The sequence below is a fragment of the Ischnura elegans genome, chromosome 9 (genome assembly GCF_921293095.1).
Source record: "Ischnura elegans chromosome 9, ioIscEleg1.1, whole genome shotgun sequence".
Lineage (NCBI taxonomy): Eukaryota > Metazoa > Arthropoda > Insecta > Odonata > Coenagrionidae > Ischnura > Ischnura elegans.
This window is the reverse complement of record NC_060254.1, coordinates 99,678,244-99,700,517: the sequence shown is the minus strand read 5'-3', so window position 1 is coordinate 99,700,517 and position 22,274 is coordinate 99,678,244. Positions and strand designations below refer to the sequence as shown.

Sequence of the window (22,274 nt, the reverse complement as noted above, 5' to 3'; positions counted from 1 at the left end):
TACAAATATACAGTGTTTTTACAACACAATTTTTTAGGCTTTCGCAGTGTGGTGATGATTCAGGGAAGAGGTTTACAAGATGCACTTCATGCGTTCATGTTAAGATAAAACAGTTTTGCCAGTATAGCAGCTGGCTTCTCAGGTCGATGAAGTGCAAAGAGGTGGTATAGACCGTCTTCTACACACAACTATAGGAGTCAGACGCTTCTTAATATCCAATGTGGAATGTCGGAGACTTCTCTTTGGTCCATCGGAATGAGAAGACGCCTGACTCAGAAGTATGTGTGCAAAAAAAACGGTCGATAAAAGAAAAGAGAATCGATGGATTCACAAAACGAATTTATTAGTAAAACAGAAAAATAATTAAAATAAAATCAAACAATGTTACCAGTTTTGATAAAAAAATAATACTAGAAATCCTAAATCGCCGTAAAAAAAATAATTATCCACGCAATAATTTGCATACCTTTTTACTGTGATGGAGCCAAATTGGTGTTGAGCTACTTTTTCACACAAAAACAACATTAAAAAAGATAAAGGTGCATATGAGCCATAAAATCCATTGCTTAAAACTGGCTTGTTGAGGTGAGAAAAGACTCACCTTTACGGACAAACTGAGCGCGCCTTATGTGCGGTCATCCATTGTTTGTAACATACACACTTCATCGACCTGAAGAAGCCAGATGAAAGGTCGACGAAACTGTTCTCTACAAATATGGACACAAGCTGTGCATCTCCCTTTAACCTCTCCGCTGAGCATTGTTCCCCATTTTCTCTGACTCATTGCATCCCTGTAAATTCGACTGAGGAGACTTCGCCGTTTACCTCCCTGAGACACCTTAGTCTTTCACTTATGTTGGGAAGGCGCACCGCTTTAAGAAAGAAATCATCAGCAGAATAGCCCAGGCGAAGAGAGCATTCCACCAAAATAAAGACCTGCTTACAGCGGGAAACTTAAATATGGAAGTAAAGAAACAATTCATAAGAACCTACATCTGGAGTATGCTCCTATACGGAAGTGAGGCATGGACAATGACCGAAGCGGAGAAAGCAAGGATAGAGGCCTTCGAAATGTGGTGCTACAGAAGAATGATGAAGATCAAATGGATCGACCGAGTTAGTAACGAAGAAGTCCTAAGAAGTGTAGGAGAGAAGAGAAGCCTCAGGAAAACATTAACAAGAAGACGGAACAACCTTATAGGCCACATCTTGAGACATGATGGCCTGATGAAGACAATGGTCGAAGGACAAGTGGAAGGCAAGAATGGAAAAGGAAGACCTCGAACAAAATATATGGAACAAGTAAAACAGGATGTGAAAGAGAAGAAATGCGTAGGTGTGAAAAGATTAGCTGATAGGAGAACTGAGTGGAGAGCTGCGTCAAAACAATCCTAGGACCAGTGATGATGACGCGCACGTACAAAGAGGGGCAGATGGAACTGTGGGGTCTCATCGGCGGCGCATCGGAACTCGCGCAGAGGCACACGAAACAAAAGAAAAGCGCGAAGCGACACCTGTATCGCCTTTCATCTCCCGTCTTTTCGATGGGGAATCGATGGCCTAACGGATGCCAAGCGAGTAAAAAAAAATAACAAACCATAAAAAAAGAGGAAGCACAAAAAAAACAAAAGAGAATCACCCTTCAACGCCCCATCAAAATAAATGGCAGGTGAGAAATTAAAATCGGGACTGAGATCGAAACGGTAGAAAATGGAGGAAGATAAAAAAATTCAAAAAATCAATCGAGATCTATCACTCCATCCTAAAAAAAAATGAAAATCGGAGATATTACATTGGAGCTTCATGTGGACTGAGCGTTGTCACATTTGATTTTAACCCACATACAAACACGAATGACAACGTTACTTGACTAAAATTTGGAGCATTACCGCAGGTAAAACGAGGAAATATGCCAATTAAACGTAGGCCAATGGTATGCCTGCCACTAAAACTGTACAAACATTGATATTTATAATATCAGAGCATATTTTCATTGTAATTAATGGAATATTACGCGAGCACTCTCAAATATAAATAAATTGTTTCTGGAATGATACCCTCGAAATTTTTATTAAATACGACTATGCACGCGAACTAAACATTTTATTAGGTTGCTAATTCTTGAAATTTACACTCTTTAGCATTCTTCAGGAAAAAGGTAGCAACATCATTCCTCTACTAGTAAACTACATTAAATTAGTCCACATATAATAACTAAATAGATGTTATAGTTATCAGAATAAATATATGTTACCGAATTCACACCCATTTAGAGGTATCTTAAATGAAAAGCTTACTTCAAACGCAAAAAAATATTCATTGAAAATATCGTTTATATTTCATTGCTTTGTGAAATAATTGCATTTGAAGATTTCAAAAGGAGTTTCAGAAAAACACATGAATCATGACCCTGCAACTTGGAAACTAATTAAAGAATCTTAGAATCAACCACAAAGTATCCTCATACAAATATATTCGTGGCAAAGGCATTTGAATGATTCTGCACACCATCACAAACTAACCACCAACAAAGTCAGGACATTTAATATCGGCCTTTAAAACAAAAACGTTTTGAATAGATGACCTGATTTGACTCAATGTAATCGTTTCTAAACGGTATCAACTCATCAACTGAACGATGAGACTGTTATTTGGTCATTAGAATAAAAGATGCCGCGTCCGCTTCAAACATAAACTGACAAGATCACGGCCGCGAGACGGATTGCCACCGAAAAGTGACATTCGCCACGGCGCACAGACGGGGGGACATCCGAGTCTCGGCGTAATTTGCCGAAATGCCGAGAGGACCATATAATAAACGATCGCAATCCATCTCGGTGATCCTCCCGCCGCGGTGCTGCTGTTGGTGGCGCGCGAGGACGAAGGGACATCCATTCGGATTCGCAGGGCGGGGGAGACGACGATAGGAGGGGAGAGGGCCGAAAAACATTTACACGAATGATTACGCATCGAAGCGTGAAGGGAAGAGAGGTGTAGGGGGCTATTTATTCCATCAAACCGCGTCATTTGACAAAACTCGAGATGAATTCGGTGGTCATGACGACATGCGGACTTCGACTCTCGACCACAGAGCCGGACGTGGTCAGGAAAATTGGAAGAATGATCCCATATGGGAAGATGAATAAGCAATAGAGGTGGATAGTGGCATAATAAGTGTGAAAAATAGGAGAAACTAATTTCTGAAGCGGATTAAACTAATTGCTAATCACTGATAAACATAAATGAGCATAAAATAAAAGACGGCATAGCATGATATTTGGAGAAAGCGACGAGCAACTGAGGTCATTTGCGCCATTGGAGAAGGGTAAGGTAGGAAGGATGGAGAGAAACCTGGCGTCGGCATTAGCCTACTCCTAATGAAAGGCGCCAAAGGGACCTCGGCTTAACGTCCCATCCGACGGAAGGAGGGTTGCGCTTGAAATTTCCTCCACAAAACATTCAAGCATGGATCGGGTCTCTGAAAATTCTCCACCACCTTCGGGATTTGAACCCGATTCCACGGGGTGGGAAGCCAACACTCTAGCCACCACACGAGCCCGATCCCCCATAAATGGAGAATAAAGACTTCTGGGAAGATGAATAAGCATAGGGAAAGATAATAGATGCGAAAGAATAGGAAGAACAAAATTTCAAGAAGGAGAAAGAAATTATTAACTATAAGCAGAAGATGATCTGGATGAGGACCAATTTGGATTCGGAAAAAAGCAGAAAGCACAAGGGAAGCAATATTGGCTCTTAGGCTGCTCATTGAGAAGATAATTGAAAAGAGCAAACCACCGTACGTTGCGTTCGTGGACTTATTGAAGGCATTTGACAATGTAGATTAGACAAAATGCTTGGAATCATAAAAGAAATTGAATTTCTCTACAATGACAAATGAATCATCGACAGTTTATACAAAAAGCAAGTAGCATTGATAAAATCCGGGCCCAGCTGTGAAGAAACAAGAATAAGGAAATAAGTGAAACAAGGCTGTGCTTTATCAACCGTATCTTCAACGTTTACGTCGAGAAATAAATTTATGAAATTAAATCGAAGACTTCGGGAGTGAATATCCATGGAGAAAATATTAGCAAGATAAGTTTGCCGATTATACAGGCGTCACATCAGAAACAGAGAAGGATTTGAAAAATATTCTGGTTAGATAATAGGTAAATATCAATTGATTATAAACACAAAGAAAACCAAGGCATTAGTATGCAGCAGAAGATAATAAGTCAAAAACAACATTAAAAAAGGGAAGCAAACACTGGTGGATGAGGATGAATTATGTTATTTGGGAAGCAGGATCACTAGTGACGGGAGAAGCAAGAAATAAATTGTTAGAAATATTGCCCAAGCGAAGAGAGTATTCCATCAAAAGAGAGACCTGCTTACAGCGGGAAACCTAAACATGGAAGTAAACAAACAATTTATAAGAACCTACATTTGGAGTATGCTCCAATACGGAAGAGAAGCATGGACAAAGACAGCAGCGGAGTAAGCAAGGATAGAGGCATTCGAAATGTGGTGCTAGAGAATAATGATGAAGATCAAATGGATCGACCGAGTTAGTAATGAGGAAGTCCTAAGAGGAGTAGGTGAGAGGATAAAACTCATGAAAACGTTAATAAGAAGACGGAACAGCCTCATAGACTGCATCTTGAGACATGATGGCCTGACGAAGACAATCGCTGAGGGACAAGTGGGAAGCAAGAACGGAGAAGGAAGGACAAAATATATGGAACAGGTAAAGAAGGATGTGAAAGAGAGGAAATATGTAAGTGCGAAAAGATTAGTTGATAGAAGAATTGAGTGGTGAGCAGCTTCAAACCAATCTTAGGATTATTGACAAGTGATGATGATGATGATAAGAATGGGCACATTTTTATGGCTAGCCATCTCCAAAGAAGACCGCCTTCTACCTCTAAATGAAGACATTAAAGATTATAAGAACGGAAAATTAAAATTCGGAAAATGCGGGAAAATAGCGATAACATATGGGAAGAAAAATCAAAGAGGAGGCATACGTGAGAGATACCTATGGTAAAAACTGCAAATGGTGTTGTCCACAATTCAATAGTAAACTCAACTAACGACCATCTTTTTAGCATATTATGCCATCTTCAAGACATTTCCCTTGAAAGTAACATAGCATGTTAAAAAATTGTCAGTAGTTGAGTTTTACATTAAAGTGCGCAAAATACTACCATTTGCTGTTATCATCACAACAACTTCATATAACGAACACAGGAACAACGGATACAACGATTTTCCAGCAAGTCAAGCCAGAATCGATTTAATATGTACGAAAGAGATAGCCTGCAAGCCGGAGTAAGAATAACTAATTGAATGCTATTCATAAGCATGCACTAACATATCTTGATGACAATCCATTTCAACCATCTACGTGAATGATGTCACATCGGTACGTTAGGGTTGAAAAAGCGCGCTGAGGATTCGTTGGGGTGGTGGACAGAGCTATATATTCCGCGTCAATTGAAAAAACCTTGGAAGATTTCGGTAGTCATGACAAAATTAGACTTGGAACCTATTCAACACAGCCAGACTTGGTCAGCAAAATATATTAATATTGGAAGAATAAAGGCTTCCGGGGAAGATGATTGAGTAAAAATGAACATGAGGAAATATAACGTGTCAAGGGTAAATACCAGTACATCCTTCAAAAGCATGCTTCGGCATATTTTAACGACAGTCCCTCTTCAATTAAGGCATTTCTGTGAGTTCAATTTTTTTTTCTCACGGGGTTTATCTAAAGTCCCTGCATTGGTTTCAGGACCCCACAACACATGAAGGCCAAAACTTAGCATAAATCGGCCATATACCTGCTGCTATGCCGTCAAGGGTCATGAAAAACGGGAGAAATCAGCTTAACCAATGCATAGACAACTGAGGCTCCATATTTCTCACTTAATTTTTAAAAACTGTTAATAACCGAAGCTATCAATATGCAATAGGTTTTTTAAAATGCATAAAAATTGTAAAAATATTAACTAATTATAATTATCTATTTTAATTATTTATTTTTAAAAGAGAACAATAAAAAATCTTATACTTAAGTAGGTTTACTTGCGCTTAAAAAAAACAGGAAATTGTGCTGTAGCCTAAACCATAACATCGTTTTTTCCGTCCCTTGGACTACACGATATAGTCGGGGATTCACGTTTGTTATGATAGGAGCGTTTTACTTTCTTCAGCGGAGCTGGTAGTGGGAAAGCGAAGAAGGATAACTGGAAAATTCTCCATGCCAATTTAAATTGTCCCACTTGTCCCAATGCTCGGGTCTTCGCACACTTAGCAGGGAGGATCTTGATTCCCCGACTTGGAAGAGCACCTCCTGCAGTAAGTTTCCAGCAAGGATAGCAAATGAAACGAACAAAAATGTTTCGTTTCGACCGAGAGGGAAACGAAAATACGAGACCAAGTATTTAGTTTCGTTCCTGCACGAAATTGAAATCACCAAGAAGTTTAGTTTCGACCAGGGACGAAACTTAACTCCCGGGAACGAAACTAAATTAATCGAAACTCCGCTCTTCATTGCTATGTTTCGATTCCAAAAGAGAAAGGGGGTAAGAGAGAATAGTTTCGACCCATTACGTTTGAAATACGTGTAGAGAGGTTAAAAACGTATGCTTAAAAATCTAATGGCCAGTTTGCGTTCACTGTTCTCCTGTTAGTGGTAAAAATATGAGTGCCCAATGCATCTAATGGCGGTAGGCCGAACCTACTTTATTCAACCATGCATCGTGCTCGGTGTGCGGGTCCAGACTAAACGATTCGAACATGAAGCACGTGGTTCCTTCGGTGCGAAAAATTATCTGATTGTGAGTTTCCTTTCGTCACAGTGTTTTAGTTTACTTTCGACCCGAAGTAGTTTTAACACTGATTTCTTTACGACCCTAAGTTTAGCTTCCCGGGATTAAATCCATTTCGTTTAATTTCTAAATTTCGTTCCCGGGAACGAAAACTATTAAACTTTTACTGGTCTTGACTCTCGTTCAGTTTCTTTTGCCATCCCTGGTTTTAAGGGACCAATAAAGTGTTCGCTAAACCCATCATTTTCTAATTAACGTGGTCATTCCCACAGTCATTTTTCCATCGCATATTAAGTCACTTTCAGTGTGCACAACTGTAATTAATTAAAAACCAAGAGTAGCGTTACAAATTCTTTTACCGGCCGTACTTTCGGATTGGATTAATGACGCTATCAGCGATGGTGTCAACGACGTACCTAGAGATGGAAAAAGTGATGGCATTACCATCCCTTGAGCCATTGGGGAAAATGATTGCGTGAAACTGTCGTTCTTCCGCAGTCATGGGAGTGATCGCTAGAGCTACCACTCGAAAGGGACTTAAAAAATGATCTTGTCATTCAGGCTTAAGATTATCATGACATAATTGCTGAAAATAGTTTATTCACTACATTCTCTGCAAATTTCAATATAATAGTGGGAGTTTTTAACGAGTAATTCATCGCGAAATGAAAAAACGCGACCTCTAGAGAAAATAAGGGAAGTGGTGAGACTTCTTAATCCTCGCTCCGGTGAACGAGTTGTAGTACTCGAGCAATCTCTTAAAATCAGTCAAATTGGGGTCAGATTACCTATATGAAGGATTCGGCAATAACGAGTGAAATTCTTACCGATACAAGGAACTGGAAAAGAAAACGAATTCGACACTCCCGTGGCTCTCTTGAATTTAAGTGGGCAGTGCACTACCATTACCTTCGGCATGGGTGAGGGTAAATCTGACAGCTAACTCCGAGCAACGTTACTGCGAGACGGATGGATTGATCAAAGTCGACCACACAAATCACCGTAGCATGCGTCTCTCCCAACACCGTGCTGAAAGCTCGTTCATACGGGCCCTCGTACACTTAAACTCCGGGGGGTATCTTGATTCCTCGACAAGAAAGCACCATCATACGGGCGTTTTTGGTCGCGACTCGACGGCGCGCCTTCAATTCTCAAAGTAAGGTCGCCTGTATCCTCCCTCATCTTTTCTCAAAGGCTCGTTTGTGCGTCCGTAGGATTCCTAACCGTCAAATGTTGCCAGTGGCTTCACTACCGTGATTTCTTCATTGTGTCGCTTTCGGAATAAGTGGTAAGGGATTTTCAAACCTGAAAATGTAGTCATCTTTGTCAAAAAATATACTATACGACTTCGCATTTGTTAACTGTGCTCGCTGAACAAACACAGCGTTTATCTACATGTCGTCTGTAGAACGATCACTTGCAAAACTTTAGGGACTAAGTTTGTGTTGCCACTTCTGCATCACAGGAATATTTAGTTTCCCTTACTCCATTCACCCTCTCCTTCAAACCAACAGCAGAAACCGGATCTAGAACGCGGCGTATATACAAGGTAAAATAATTAAATCAAACAGAAATTTAACCGGAAGAATGCTTTCATAATAATAGATATATCTGGGAGGAAGGAGTCTTCATGGGTGATCTATCTTCGAGAGGGACAGGCAAGTCGTTCCATGGTTTCACTATCCTTTTCAGAGTGAGCAGGGGTCGAGGGGCCGCTGTTGTGGGCGGGGATTTTTGACGGTCGTTTTTCTCGCTACTGTATTAAAAAAGTTAGCTGTAGATTTGCCAATACGAGCGAAAGTGTTGCTAAAAAGAACCAATACAACCAAAGGGGAACTGAGTATCAAACCAATTTGACTACACTGACTTTCTATCCCTAAATTAAGTTAAAAATTTCGTAAAATATAATGTAAAAAAAATAATTTTGGAGATTCAAGTGAACGAAAGCAGGTGGCTGCATTATGACGTAAAAGTATTATGTCGTAAATGCAAAAAGTAATCCTGTATTCAATTTAATACCTGCTACAATCTATAATATAAATTTACCACTAGGTAACCGTGAAACTGGACTACTGCGAAGAACCTCATCGAAGAGAAACTCAGAAAATCTTCGAATGCCTGATGTGTATGCACGCCACCTGATATCGAATATGGCATATTACCTGATAATAATCCACATTGTAATTACTCGCTCACTCAGGGATTCAACTCGAAGGTTGATTTGCATAGGTTAGGATAGAGCTCGATCCGAATTATTCCACAAGAGTGTGAATTTCACATTCAAAGTCATTAGCAGCCAAGCACTCTACCCACTAGACTACTTTGCTACCCCTCGCATTACCTATAAAGACCCCATAAATTAATACAATTCGACCGCGTGGGATTTAAAAACTATAAGTGTAAATCCTATGATAGATTAACTGGCCTCACGCCGAATGACAGTCACATTATTAATCTAAGTTAGTGAATTGATGGTTTCCAGCGCACATGAAAAGTGTGGTATTACTACAATCCTGCCTCTGCTATTTTAGTCTCTTCCAATATTGTTTCTCTAATCGTTTCCGCATGCATACATCTCCCACTCTTTGCCCTACCTAAGATGTATGCTCCCATTTATTGAATTTTTCCCTTTCGAATTTGAAGGAAATAGTAACTCGTGAAAGAAAGATCCAAAAATAAACTTTGTGGTATTCCAAACAGTATTTACTAAATAACTGTACCAGTTACGACATTTGAAGGTCATTAACAAGAGGTCAAAGAAGGCTCCCATTCCTCTTGATGATGACCTGAAAAGGACGAAACCAGTCAAGATTTTAAATAAGTACTGTGTGGAATTTAACGAAGTTCATTTTTGAATCAATCATTCCACCATTCCAACTCGCAATCCATTCATTTGTCACTAAAGAAAATACTACATGCAATATAGAACTAAGGGTGAATCGGAAATATACAAAATACATTCTCTAAAATTGACTAATATAAATTTCACAATTAGATTCTCGGAAAGGAATTTCAATTTACCCAGCGATTTCTGTTCACTTCTAAGCGATTATAATAACGTGGCCACTAAACGTAAGTGCCGGCAGTAGATTCACTAAAGCATCAAAAGTCCCGAGCGAGGATACCTTATTACTAGAGGAGAAATATTAAGTCCACCGTTTTCTAGGGCAAAATGGGGGCGTCCTTTTGGATGACCTGATAAAATTGGGAGAATAGGCACAGTTGAAGACAAAGGCGAAACGATCACCAAACTAAAGCAAGCCAGCCAAAATTGACGGAAATAATCCTCAACAACAGCACATCCTCTTACCGCTGCACTGAAAAAATGATTTCAATTTTCCGCAAAAAATATCCTCGATATCTCACGAAATGGTTACGAATTTCCCCAGCGTTTAAAATTCTTGCCCCAATTAGCAAAGGTTTGGCCATGACAAGGACGCAAACTAAGGTTGCTTTCGGCCACTTCTTCATTTTTTTCGTCAAAAATTTACACGTAAAACCCTCCGATATTATCCAGTATTCTATTAGGATTGGTTTGCTTCACTGACAAGTCGCTAATCTTCTCCTTCGCCTGTTCTGTTCTCAATCCTATTTCAAAATTATGCTCTATTTCTTAAATTCACCTTTTCGCAATACCTAAAGAGAAGTTTAGAAATTTCGAAATGAAAACGTCATTTATAAAAAAATTAATTTTTCCGTCAAAATATAATTTTATCCGAATGAGCAGATACAAATTATATCAGCAATGATTGATTTGACTACTTTTGAACCTAATGCCTCGCCATCATACTGAACACTAGCGTAAATACCAATGACATTTTGTGGATAGAGCCAAGAGTGGGGACTACAACTTAACCTGAAGAAATTTTCGGCAGGTCATTTCTTGCGAGGGACATATGTCTACATGTGTTTGATACGGATAAGGCTAATGCAAAGACATAAAATGGACTCAAATAGGTTGGAGTTGATGTAATTTTCGAGCATATCGTCGGGGATACATGCAAGAAATATTTCACGCGTCCAAAGCTATTGTTCTTCAATCATGTTGAGGGTATATATTACGGCGATAAAACGAAAGGGGCATTTCCACATATGGCATACGATAAATTTTATAAAAGTTTTGCTGTATAAACATAATCATTCCACAAAAGAAAACACTTTAAGGTACGTAATGTTTGGTTCTTTCCCTGCGAACAATAACTGAAAAGATTTCTCGGGCTCTGCACCGGATCCTCCATACTTTATCTCCTTCCTATGAAGGACCTGACCCGGTGCAGAACCCGATAAATCATCACAACTTTAAGGTTTTTTAGGCCGTAGTTAATATCACTAACCCACTTACGTGCCCCAAAACCTTTTTGCCTTCACATGTAAATAAATGGATGATTGAGTAACACCACCAGTCACGCACAAATTGCGACTTTCATCGTAATACGTAGGTGTAGAAGTAGATTACAAGGAAAATATAGTCTAAACATCAACGATGACACTACGCTAGGATTCACGGATAATATCACATGGATTTAGGCGGATAGACTTCAGAACCGATGCATTTAAGATGTCGTTTTCCAACGTACAATAAGGGACCATAATGCTCGATATTATTTAGTTCTAGTATAGCTTGACTCGGGCAACGTAAAATAGGCTCCGCATTAATAACTTGTCACATTCGTGAATACTAACTATATGCATGAATTTTTGGTATGTTATAATTCGTGCATGAATCACTAACTACGCTAAATTTTCGATTTTCTATTACCAACTAGTAGTTATGCATGTATGATAGCATGTTCGTGTCCTTAGCACTCTCCTAGTTTCTGGTCCAATCGGGTGTCATTGTCTTGAGTGATTGGCATGTATTCGGTGAACGAGAAAGTTTCTGATAAAGGCTCTGATGAGTATTGATTGCATTGTGTGGAATCACCCCGTGCCACACACTCTTGTGCTGTCTCACACAGTAGCTATTACTATTAGACGTGTTAACGAAGTAAGTTTGTTTTTCCGAGGTCAATAACTTAATTTTAATGTACATTTCTTTCAGTGAAAAATAAGATCCGTTGATATTACCATTAACATTATTGTTTCCACAAAGTTCACGGTAGACTGTTATAGACTCCAAAAAAGGAAGACATCACCAAGCAGCGAAAGTGGAGGCGGCTTTCACGGTACCTCGTAGATGCAGAAGAAAGGTTAATTTCTTTTCTCTCGAATAACCACCAAGACAAGAGCGTCTCTTTCCTTAAGCACCAACATTCTGAACTTGAGTTCCTCTCATCCACATTCTTCGGTGTAGTTCAGGGAGCGTGAAGCGTGGTTGTATTAAGGAGTAACGTCACGCCGTCGCACCCTGGACCGCAAAAATGACTGCCGACTGGTTAGAAGAAGGCCCACGCCCACCGGCCGGGAACCGTTCATGGGCCGGAATGGACTTCCCTGTGAATTGATAGCCGTTCATTTTCTCACACGGCCAACCGACCGGCGACTGGGGGAAGCCCCAAGTTTATACTACTCTCGTCCCCATTACCGTGGCAGAAAAAATATACTTGCGACCCAAACGCACGCATCTTCGGGACTTCGGCGAGAGGGGAGAACGGAAACTTTTTCGGGCGTTGCTTGCTCCCGAAAGATGGGCGAAAGTTTTGAAGGGGAAAAAAAACTTTCGATTGTAAGGTTAAAGATGGTAAGTATTCTGTAATTTTAGTTACTTCAGAGCCTCATGATTTTCTTAAATATTCTCGACATTTTATCATCCACCTATTATAAATAAAATTTCGTATTTTTTATATGCCCGAGTATTTAGGACTATTGCGTGGTTTGGACAGAAGTACGATATATTTACTATGTTTTGGTCAATAATGATATTTTTACAAAATAAACTTTAAAATCGATCTATGTCGGTCTATTTTGGAATGTTACCCTAGATAAGAACGTAACTTCTAAAAATAAGTAAGAGCAAATAAAATCAACGACTAAAATAATAATGCACAGGGAAAAATAACCAAATATTGTATCCTGAAGTGAATCCTAAATCAAGTTTATCCAACAAACAATAAGTCGCTCCAAGATGCTTTTTTTTTCAAATCTTGCCCAATCATTAAAAGAAGAATTCCTTGTAAAAACTCTTCTCGGGATACCGCGCGGGTAAGATTATATGAGAGCCATTCTCATATAATCCATTACCCATTCTCATGGCTACTGACAGAAAATTTGAAGTGACCGTTGAAGCTGAGCATTAGAGCTGAGCTTCTAATGCTGAGCTTCAACGGTCACTTCAAACATCCATTCAGTAGACGTGAGAATGGGAAGCGAGTCGGTTCCCGAAACGTCGGCGCTCTCATATAATCTTACCCGCGCGGTATCCCGAGAAGAGTTTTTACATGTTGAAGGATTCCTTGTTATTTCATCGCGGATATAATTTTCAAATTCCACAAAACTGGTGCAAAGCCTAATAAAAGTGAAACTTCATCGCTCAAGTAATCGAACTCCAAAGTAAAAATGACCTGATGCGAAGTTATAGAAATAATTTTTCATCAGTGTACCACGAACTGTTAAGAAATTTAACCGACTATCATTCCAAAACTAGGTAATATAAAGGTAACAAGAAAAATGACACATACAGAGTCATTTCATAACAAAAAGTCTATTACCAAACGCTATACGAAGCCTTGAACGCCTTAAAATACGTCCACCATGTAACATCCGCGAAAGAGTTGCCTCATCCTATTCCTCTTGAACGACACTAGAATAGACATCTAAGGGGCAGTGCAAAGCGAATACGGATCGCTATTAAGGCTGTCCGTGCTAACTACCATCTTCTAGGTTCCTCTAGGAGAAAAATGATTCGAATCCATTTGCATGCATAATCTGGGAAAATTATCCTTCCGGATTGTTTCGCAATGGCAAAAAACCCGACGGCAAGCAGCGACTCGGGAACGACTCGTGTATAAATTCTAATCGTATCATTATTCTCTGAGTATGTTAGCTAATGAACTCTAATTCGTACAAGTAGTCGTACAGCTTGAGACTTCAATCAATCATACATAAATAAATCAAATTTCATCCAAAATGTTTCTGCGAATATCATGTAAAATTGTAAAAATAAATTATGTCTCTGAGTGAAATGCTGTTTATTTATTGTCTTTTAATAGCAAATCACTGTCATGATTATTGTACTTATTTTTTAAATAACTTTAGCAAAATTTCCGTTAGAATGCACTACAGTAACGCTGCTGCTCCCTGTGTATAACGTCCGATATATCGGACGGGCTGTATTATTTAAACTATGATGATAAAAATTTTAAAATGGCAAACATAAATTTAAATGGATCTTGTTAACCAGAATAGTGACTTTTTTAATGAATATTCGACAAAAAAAATTTTATGCACTAATGGGTTTATACCCTCAGATCGCAATACTGTACAATCCGGGTAATTGTGACTCATCGCGACTGGTACACTTAGCCTCAACTAAACGGCATCTCTCATTTATCAGATGCATTTTGTAAAAATGAACGTTAACATTCAACAATGCATGGCCACAATTAATAATACCTCTACTGTCTCTGAATTCTGCTGGGTTGATAAAAATAATACATATTTCCCTCTGTCTCCCCATAATTTGAACGTGTGTCTACGAGTAAAGCAGCAGTAATGGAGACTAAAAAAAGGATATGTGAGTTCGGTATTAGTAACATGGATGTTGAGGAAAAACAGTATGCTTCTAGTTGTACCGCTGTTATCCGCGGCGTTGAATTGGAGATGTCACCGCGGCATCGGCGCCTCTCCGCGAGGAGCTTATCTTGCGAAGACACTCAACTTGAAGACGCTGGTTGAAATGCTATTATCACCAAATAATCACACTTTAAAAATTACCGAAAATGTTAAACACATGATAAGTATTTGTAATAATTGCCAGTGTCAACTAATGAATAAAAAGGATACGTTAGTTAAAATCTGAAAACACTCCTAAAGTCACTATTTATCATATTAAAAAAACCGCAAAACTTAGATACCTCAGTTTCTAGTGTCACAAAGGTAAGATATCTTCTTTTAAGATTCGCGCAATTTCTACCATATAAATGCGTGAATGAACGAGTAAAAAATAAAAGGAGAAACAACCTCGATATCTCATATCACCTAATTCTTAAAATAAAGTAATAAAATGTTATTTAATTCTACTCATCCAATTAATCTAAATAAACACTTAAATTCCTACCTCTGCAGGGTTCGCTTCTGGGGAGATAAATCTAAAATAAGCGGTTCCCTCTTGTGTCGGGTGGCCCTAATGATTCGTATCTATTGTAATAAGACAGGAGCAGGATAATAAAACTGAACTTACCGCGTTGGGCGTGGTTAAATCCCAGCTGCGGCAGTCCTTGTTTCAATCCAACACGGGACTCACTTACGAGGACGCACTCCTTACTCTTCGTCGGTTAGCAATCCTCCAAGGGACGTTCCAAAGTTCACCGAATAACGACAGCGAAACTAAAATTCCAACTAATTAGCAGGCTTTGTATTCTTCCTCTCTGAGCGGACACAACAGCCCTTGTTTCTCTATGAAAACAGAATAAAGAGCCTACGCAGAAACCTTAGCGAGCTTGGTAAAAACCGAAACAGGAAAAAAACACCGGTTTCACCGACGATCCTCAAAAGAAATGCCGGAAACCAGGACTTCTCTCCCCGGGTCACTGCTCAAGTGTTCATCCCACTTTATCTCTTTCGTTTAAAAAGGTGGAGGGGAAGAAGTTTCCTAAAGTTTTGCTGGTTTGGTCACCGGAGGTTTCGTCTTTTCCTTCCCAACTCAGGCGCTTTGGAGTCGCTGGAAGGGTCAAATTGAGATCGTGCCTGAGTCTCAATGAGAATGGGAAAAGACACGGATGAATTCACAGGTTTTTAAAGTTCGGGGGGGGACCTCAGACGAAACACAGGGGTACAGCAGAGTCGAATGCAGGAACAGGAAAATGTTTACCAATAGCCTCCTTATTGAGGGAAGCAGGTATATTGTTAGCACAATTCGGAGGTTTGAGAGGCCGATATTGACACGGCAGAAGGTGCGTCGGCCGTGGGACCGACATTCGCAGACACGTTCACGCGGGTTGGCTTCTTCGCCGGGACTGGAGCATTGTCGTAAGCCGCGGGACGTACAGCGGCGGCAGTGAGAGGGGGCGAGGGGAGGTGTAGTGGAGGGGCGAGGGAAAAGCGCGGCGTGTGATTGGGGGAGAACTCGGAAGGACAGAGAGGGAGGGGGTCGGTAGGGGGGGTGGGGGTGGAATATGTTTCGCGGCAGGAGGGGAGGGACTTGAGGGGGGTGAGATTCTCGGAGTATGCGAAAACTATACCCCTCTCCACACACCACCCTCCCAAACACAACGATGCACTCCCACTGGGCAGTGGAGGGGTAGGTACTCGAAAGAAGTGCGGTAGTATTTTGACTGGCGTGTATCGTGGTAGCAGTGCTCGAACTTGAGAGGTTGATGTTATCTGAGCATGCTCAAACTCACCCCTCTCCGTACCCCAAAGCAAGCATGCGACAACTAATACCCCAGGAATGTTGCAATGTTTACTCATTTAGTAAATAATTCAGAAAACAGCTGATTTGGCCATTTCACTGAATATCCAACTTATAATCTGCAGCTTTACCGCATACAAACTATCAAGAACAATTGAAAGAATAAAAAACTAAGATTCAGTTGAAGACTTCTTTTTTAAGCTGCCTTACGAATGTTCCGAAGGACGTTGAGAGAGGAAGGCGAAATGGTGTTGAACAAAATAGGACATCTCTAAAAAAAGCGATCTCCAGAAGAGAGAAAGACGGAATTTAAGGCTGGTGCAGTAGGTGTTCCGATATGTGCAGAATTAGGAGTGCCTAATGCAACCATGTCTAACTTTAAAGCTACAATGGCAAAGCTCTCTAACCTTACTCCCGTATGATAAAATAAGGGTACTCAAAAAAGTACAATATTATGATCGGTTCGTATTTTATATATTTCGCAGTTTCAGTACTTAAAATTAAAGAGGTGAGATTGTAAGCGCATGCGATAACTATTCACAAACCTATTTATCCAACTATATATTACCCTGCGCAAGGGCGAGGCTCAGACATTTACGTTACGTAGACTGGTGCGTAATTGAAATCGCCGTGAAAATTTTCAGGAGAGTTGTCTAAGTTTGAAACAAGCAATAAGTAACGCACAAAATAAAAAAGTAAGTGGCAAATACTACCGGTTAAGAGTGAGTGATGCGTACTCTTAATTAACAACTAAAAATTCTACAATTCAATCGTATGCTTTTTTACATAAATTTGGTATATACGATGAGGCGAATAAATGAACAATAATTTTCCCTTTCTGGATGAAATATATATGACAAGTAATCCTCAGTAACCGGGACCCGTTTAATCCTACTTGAGATAATTCGAGTTAAATTCTCGTATTTGTATTGATTAATTCATGACTGGGAAACTAAATCGATAATTGCAGAATATAAGTATTTGCGGAAGTAATCGTTTTAAAAAAAAATAAAATATATAAATTATTACAAGCAGTGGCAACCTTTACTCGGAGAAATTTTTAAGATCAATTCATTTTACCTCATGCATTAATATTACTTACAGATTAGTGTAAGTATAAATAAAATATCCCTCAGAAAGCCGTAAAACTCACCATTTTGAGCCATTTACCTTAAAAAAAATTCTGGGGAAGGCCCCCGCATCTTCCGCTAACCCTGGCGGATATTCCACATTCTCAGACCCCCCTGTATAAGTTGCACCTGAAATCCCCCCTTGCCTTAATTCCTAGCTGCGCCGCTGATTACAAGATTACGTAAAGGCTCTTTTAGTCTAAGTATACCGGGACTAGCCACGGTGATAACTTTACGGGAGTCACCCGCGAGACTCTTTTAGCTAAAAATGATTGGAAAATCAACAATGCAAGTATTTAGTTTCTTAATTCTCGCAATGCATCAAAAATGATCAGGGTGTACATGGAGCTTTGGAGTACTCACCGGACAGCCACCATCCCACCAGAGCGAAATGCGAAGTCTCCAGATTCTCCATCAATTCAAACGTCGTGTACACCTCGATGACTCAGCCAATCTTCGCCCAGAGCTTTGATTGTAGCTACATTTATGCAACTGTAAGAAATAAAAAAAAAACATAAACTTGCAAAAGTAAATGCCACCGTAACATCGACATCGCATCGCGATGAAGGGCCATAGAGCTCAAAGTCAGAAAATGAACCGAGATATACCCCGCTTCCTATCGTACCTAAATATTCTTTCCACAATGCCCTAATAAACATCGATACTCATGAAACTCACCTCCAATCATTTTAAGCACCTTCGTGCCTGATTGATTGCATCATACTATCGTAAACGGTGCGTCAATAGATACAACTCCACTTTATTGTGGACTAACATCATAATAAATACTAAACATATTATACGGAAATGATACCATCATCTAGCCGAACCTATTGTCTCACCAGACCATGTGCGGTCATTTCGTAAGTACTACCACAATCCTATTGAAGGATTACGGCGATCCGAAGAAGAGGACTGGAAGAGTCCATTACCTGAAAATGGGGGTAACGGGTGGAATCGGGGAGTTAATAGAAAATGACGGCTCTCGCTGGCAACTTAGAAATCTGCCAAATTATATCTATGAAGTTGAATGGCCGCAGATGTCCACTTATAACTGCCAAGCGAGAATTTTACATGACCTAATCGGATTTTAATGATTTTGTACTATGAAATTAATTTGCGCTGCAAGGTTTTCGGGTTGACCTCCGCGTTGTTTCATCTTCATGACAACAGTTTCGCCGGCGTTGCAGCTGGCGTCTTCAGGGTCGAAGTGTTTCGAAGGTTTGAAGGTTAAAACACCTGCAGGGTTATTCCACTAATCGTATGGCTGGGCCATAAGTCGAAATCGACCATAACTACGGCCTCGAGACATACGTACGGCTTCGAGCGATTCTACTCTGGGCGAAAGGCCATAAGTCGGGCGGTAGCTATGGCCTAAAGGCCGTAATACTATGGCCTGCCTAGGAGGCGGTCATAACTCGGGCCATACGAAATAACATTGCTCGCCTACGGAGTTATAGAAGAAATTTACGGAGTGTCGTCGATTATATAGCGATTGTTTTAAGAAATATATGAATATTGCGGGGGAGCACATACACGGATTCAACGGGCATTGGCTAGATATATAAAATAAATACGCCGATTTCATTGGGAAAGAAGGAGTATACGGAATACGTGTAATCCGTTCGCATACGATGATGGATATTTTCATTAAATATTTCCACGCGTCAAAAGAAGTTGTTACTTAATTCGTAAATAGATATAGTGTATGAACTAAAAGTTCGCTTGAAGTTAAAAAGTTACAAATACTTTTTTAAAGGATGCTCTGTTAAAGTGAACGGAGGAACGGGCTTTTATTTGCTTTCTGTGCTACATTTGCTAGCAGATTTCTTACTTGTTTCGAAAAGCTGTAGGTAGCTTGAAATATCCGCTATTAAATGTTTTATATTTTAAGATTCTCATAGCATTACGATTCATGAGGGAGGATATCTAAGAAACATAGGGCAACACATTTTTTTGGCAGTATAAGGCAATCTTCAGTAAGTCGATGCGTAAAGGACAAATGTCGTCCACAAATCAAGGAAAGAATGATAGTCTCATATTGATGTTTTAATTTTATACAGCTACCTTAACATAAGCCTCTGATAATAAAATTAATGAAACTTAAAGTTTCAATTTCATCTTTAGATTTCGTGCATTGGCTGGATTTCTACGGCTTTTGAGGGCAAATAGGGCAAATTATTATTATTAACAACGTTAATATAAAGAAATACTACTTGGCATATACATTGGCGTTATTTCCTCGAGCGTGGGATGACCTTACATGGGTTAAAATAATGCACGTGCAAATTATTGCAGCCATGAGGCAATAGTTACACCATTGGAAGGAGAGAAAGGGGGTTAGAACTACAATAGGATATCATGTTCTTACTCTATCCATTGCATGTACAATTCACGAATATTATAATGCTATAGGGTACGAATCGTGTACAAATTTCTTCTGCTTCTTCTCGTCCGTGATTTGCGTTCTTCACTTGTTTTAAAGATCTCCAGCGTCTGCCGCCAGATCAGAGTTTAAAGAAAATCCAAATCTATCCTTTAATAAGAGTCCATTTCAGTTAAGGAACATAGAATTAATTTTTTATCCACGTTAGAACAAACTTCCTTCTCAAAAAATGGCTAGTGTTAAAAAAAAGTGAACCCAACTTATAGTACTAATTATAATTCTCATACTCGCCTGCAGAAAGGGCGTTAAGACTTTTGGCCGGGCCATACGATATGGCCCCTCGAGAGTGGAATCGGTATAGGCCGTAATTTCGGGTCGGGCCATAAGAAACTTACGGCCGGCCATACGTATGGCCCCGTTTAGTAGAATAGCCCTGCTGGAACAGACACGGCACGGCATGACACGGGGTCGTGTGCCACTCATCAAACGTGGGCCCATTCCGCAGGCAGCCAGCCACGACTCCTTTTAACTGTGGCGTGTCGATGTAATATTCTGCACCACGTTCATAGGAAGACACACAAGACACAAATTCAATCCCGTCCACGAGGTAAAAATAAATGAAAATCTTAAACCGAAAGGCATCATGAGATGTGGCATGACTCAACTTGGATAATTAAAGAAAAAGGGAAACAGAATATCCGCCACAGTAAGTTAGATTGTAGTCGCCTTTGACAGACCGCCTGGCGGAGGATAAACGAAGAAGGCCAGTTACCATCTCGATACTCCGCACCGAGTCCCACCGTCCAATGGGCCTGGGAATTCCATTTTTACGCCGAGACGCTATTCCATTCAATCTGAACGCCATGCCCTCTCCCGCCCAAATCTCCAATCTCCACCCTCAAACAAAATTCACTTTCCACATTCTGAAAGTCTGGAGGACGCACGCCCACGAGTGGGCTGCGATGAAATGATATTTCTTACATTCATTTATCTCATCAACATCTCCAAGCTAGGTACCGTGCTAGCCACCACCAGGGTGTATGGCACGGGATGATTCCACGCAAAGCGTAATTCAGCACTCATCCCAGCCCAAATTAGGAATTTACTCGTTAGCCGGACCCACGCCATGCGCTAGGACGACAACATGGGGTCAGGCCAGAAACTAAGAGACTGTTAAAGATAGGAAAATTCAACCATGCAAATGAAACTACTAGGTTTTAATAGAAAAACAAAAAGTTAACTTAACTTAAAAAGTAGGTCATTCAATCATAATTTATAAAATGACAACAGAATTATTCATGCAGTTTGTAATTATTTACAAATATAGTATATTGTTAATAACACATTCTCAATTTCTACAATTTTATTACATTTCAATAATTTTCTCAAGGAATACGCATTAGAAGAATTTAGGTTGACCCACATTCCATACAATCGTCGGTAAAAAGCTATATCCCTTAATAATAATAACAATTAACTTCAAACGTAATTATAATCCACTACAACAAACACCCTCCCAGAAATAAGACTCCTACTCCTATTTATCACCCGCACAAACGCTCAACTTAAATGCACCTTGATACCTATGTATGTACATTTACATACTACCCCGCAAGCCACCTCAGTCGTGTGTAGGGGGTGGTCGGACTATAATCGTTTACGAATAAAAGAAGGAAATGCTCAAACGAAGTTCCGCCCAGTATTTAAGTACTTACTTGCTTTTCAATACTTGTTCGTCCAGCAAAATATCTCTCTTATTTAATCGTTTCTGTCGGATATGGAGATACAGAGGGGTTCTAATATGCTGTTTCTCTATGCCGCTCCGAAGGATAACTATTATCTACTGCTCAAGAAATTTAAGTCAAGCGCGAAGCCTCAAAAACATTTTTTAACTTTTAATTTTATTGAAATTTTATTTAATGCCATTATGCTAGTTGGTAACCATAGAGAATTTTCTAAGGCTCTTTTTTGACGAGCCACCAACTTCCATTACCTGAAGCAATACATATTCACCTCGTTTTATTATACTCGCTATCTTGTGTGTTTGTCCTTCCGGGCAAGATTTAGTAACTCACATTTCGACCACTTACTGATTATACAGAGAACTGAAATGTTCAGGGCTGGTCAAAACTGGATGACAATTCAATTACCTAACACTTTTGTAATGATTGGAACAGTACCTCGAGTAACATTCAGAAATAAATAATAAAATATAGAGATTTGAGTTCCAAAAATGCCCACTAAAACCCATTGGAGACGCTGCAAATTTTATAGCTGTAATGAACTCTGAAATTTACACATCAACGCCCGTCGCAACCAAGTTCTTACAATGACTCCTGATGGGGATATCCCAGATCGAATATCTCGTGTACCAGTTTTTTCACTATAACAAAATATTACACTCGTTAAGACAC

General features: G+C 39.8%; 1 protein-coding gene across 1 annotated transcript in view; it reads right to left on the bottom strand.

The window, feature by feature from the left end:
- Positions 1-15,936, bottom strand: part of LOC124165295 (lachesin-like) — a 1,070,179-nt gene extending 1,054,243 nt beyond the window's left edge. The window contains exon 1 of the mRNA XM_046542639.1: positions 15,175-15,936. The gene's annotated coding sequence lies outside the window, so the exon portion shown is untranslated. The remainder of the gene's footprint in view (positions 1-15,174) is intronic.
- Positions 15,937-22,274: the final 6,338 nt, after the last annotated feature.